Source organism: Vulpes vulpes, chromosome 9, assembly GCF_048418805.1.
Source record: "Vulpes vulpes isolate BD-2025 chromosome 9, VulVul3, whole genome shotgun sequence".
In the NCBI taxonomy this organism is placed as follows: Eukaryota; Metazoa; Chordata; class Mammalia; order Carnivora; family Canidae; genus Vulpes; species Vulpes vulpes.
Window position 1 is genome coordinate 20,505,053 of NC_132788.1, and position 3,210 is coordinate 20,508,262.

Genomic DNA, 3,210 nt, shown 5'->3' on the forward strand with positions numbered 1-3,210 from the left:
GTGGCTTTCTGATTTTGGTAGTCCATTGAAGAAGGGAGTTTGAAAGTTGCTGTATACTGTTAACGATCGTCCGCCCATGTCCTGCCTGAAATACTATGATTGTTTATGAAAAGTATCTTTAATAAAGCTGGATACAGTTTGGCTTGGGAAAATAAATAAATAAATAAAATTAATAGCCTTCCAAAAGAGAAAGTAAACTGGTAAACTACATAAACTACATGCCTATTATTCATATCACCGGAGTTTGATGGAAAGAGATAGGCAAATCTCTGGAGTTAGTTGTTACTTACTATGAGAGAAAGTAGTAGGCCAAGATGGGTTCACTGGTAAACTACATGAAACATTTAAATCATATCAATTCTCTAGAATCTCTTTCAGAAGTTAAAGGCAGAGAGAATTCTTCCTGAATCATTCTATGAGTCTAGCATACCCTAAAACCAAATACCAAATACTGAAAGCAGACAAAAACATCATAAGAAAACTGCAAATCAGTATCTCTTATGAACATAGACACAAGAATCTTCAAAATAAAATTGGCAAATCTGGGATCCCTGGGTGGCGCAGCAGTTTGGCGCCTGCCTTTGGCCCAGGGCGCGATCCTGGAGACCCAGGATCGAATCCCACGTCGGGCTCCCGGTGCATGGAGCCTGCTTCTCCCTCTGCCTGTGTCTCTGCCTCTCTCCCTCTCTCTTTCTATCATAAATAAATAAACATTTAAAAAAATTGGCAAATCTTTCCAATAATGCATAAAAAGGGTTATATACCACAAACAAGTGGTATTTATTCCAGGTATGTAAGGCTATTCAGATTAGAAAATCAATTAATAAGGCTCGGTCTCCTTTAAGAGGCCAGAAAGGAAGGGTTTAAACTTTGGCAACCAACATGTGATTTGGTTTGAGCTTCTACCTGGGATTGGGTTCATGGCCATGTGCTTGTTCATCCTCCATATATAGCCACTACACACATCCACAGGCTCACTAATGGGGGCAAGGAAAAAAGGGCTGCCTATTATTCATATCACCGGAGTTTGATGGAAAGAGATAGGCAAATCTCTGGAGTTAGTTGTTACTTACTATGCATCAAAGGTTTGGAAAATATTGATTAAAGAATAATTTTCCTGATTGATGAAAAATAACTTGGTTATGCTCATCTACCCCTTCTAGATGGTAACGCAGTGTATTAATGTAGTACATAATAAAAACAACAAAAAAGTGAAAAAAAAAGAAAATCAATTGATGTAATCCATCAGACTAATACACTAAATCAGAAAAATAACATGATCATATCAATAGATGTAGAAAAAAGCATTTGACAAGATCTAACATCCACTGATGATAAAAAACTTGGTAAACTAAGAGAGGAACATCCTCAACTTGATAAAGTATATCTGCAAAACCCTACAACATCATACTTAATGGTGAGAAATTTGCAGCTTTCCAAGATCAGGTAAAGAATGTCCCCGCTCACCACTTCTTTTCAACATTGTACTGAAAGTTGAAGCTAATGAAATAAAGCAAGAAAAAGAAATAAAACATATACAAGTTGGGAAGGAAAAAATAAAATTGTCTTTGTTCACATAATATAACTGTGTATGTAGAAAATCCAAAATAACCAACAAAATACTCCTGGAACTAAGAGGCAGTTATAGCAATATTGCAATGTTTATGTATAAAAGTCCATCATTTTCTATATACCAGAAATGAACAAGTGGAATTTGAAATTAAAAAACATAATATCATTTCTTAGCACTTCAAAATAATGAAGTACTTAAGTATACATCTAACAAAATACGTATAAGATCTAGAATGAGAAAAACTACAAAAATCTGATGAAAGAAATTAAAGAAGAGCTAAATAAATAGATAGTCCATGCTGATGGATGGCAACAGTCAATATTGTCAAGAATACAGTGCTTCTCAACTTGATCTATAGATTCAATGCAATCCCAACCAAAATCCAGCAAGTTATTTTGTGGATATCGACAAAATTATTTTGATGTTTATATGGAGATGCAAAAGCCCCAGAATAGACAACACAATATTGAACATAAGAACAAAACTGGTGGTGGTGGTGGGGAGATGCCTGAGTGGCTCAGTCAGTTCAGTGTCCAATTCTTGGCTTTGGCTCAGATCATGATCTCATGGGTCATGAATCATGACTCACCAACCCCTGAGTCAAACTCTACACTCAGTGTGGAGTCTGCTAGATATCCTCTCCTTCTCTGCCACTCTCCCTACTTATTCTAGCTCTCTTTCTCTCTCTCTCAAATAATAAATCTTTTTTAAAAATATAAAAAATAAAACTGAAAGATTATCACTTTAAGATTTACTAAAAGTCCAGCATAATCAAGACAGTGTGGTAATGGTGAAAGAATAGATAATAGATCAGTGGAACAGAATAGAAAGCCTAGAAATAGACACAGGTAAATAAGTGCAATACAATGGAGAAAAGATAGTCTTTCCAATAAATGGTGCCAGATAACTGTATATCCACGTGGAAAAAATTGATTCTAGGCAGACTTTATATCCTCCACAAACATGAACTCAAAATGGATCACAGACCTAAATGTAAAACACAAACAATAAAACTATATAACAACACAGGAAAAAATACAAATGATCTTACATTTGGCAATGACTTTTTACCTATGATACCAAAGGTGCAATCCATGAAAGATATAATTGATAAGCTGGACTTCATTTTTTAAAAAAGTCTATTCTTTGAAATACAGAATCAAGAAAATGAAAAGACAATCCACAGACTGGGGAAAGATATTTCAAAAGATATATCTAATAAAGGACAGCTCAGCAAAATATAAAAAAGAACTTTCAAAACCCAACTAAGAGGGGCACCTGGGTGGTTCAGTGGTTGAGCATCTGCCTTTGGCTCAAGTCGTGATCCTAGGGTTCTGGAATCGAGTCCTGCATCAGGCTCCCCACGGGGAGCCTGCTTCTCCCTCTGCCTATATCTCTGCCTCTCTCTGTGCCTCTCATGAAAAAATACATAAATTTTGTTTTAAAAAAGACCCAACTAAGAAAATAAACAATCTGATTTTTAAAAAATTAGCCAGAGACTTTAACAGACACCTCATAAACAGATGTCAAATAAACATATGAAAAGATGCTCTCTATCATACATCATCTGGGAAATTGAAATTAAAACAATGAGATACCACCTCATACCTATTAGAATAGCCAAAAACCTAAACACT

General features: G+C 35.4%; 1 pseudogene; it reads left to right on the top strand.

Annotated features, from left to right (window-relative positions):
* Positions 1 to 314: 314 nt before the first annotated feature.
* LOC112926741 (NADH dehydrogenase [ubiquinone] 1 alpha subcomplex subunit 1 pseudogene) lies at positions 315 to 1,105 on the top strand (annotated as a pseudogene).
* The last annotated feature ends 2,105 nt before the right edge of the window (positions 1,106 to 3,210 follow it).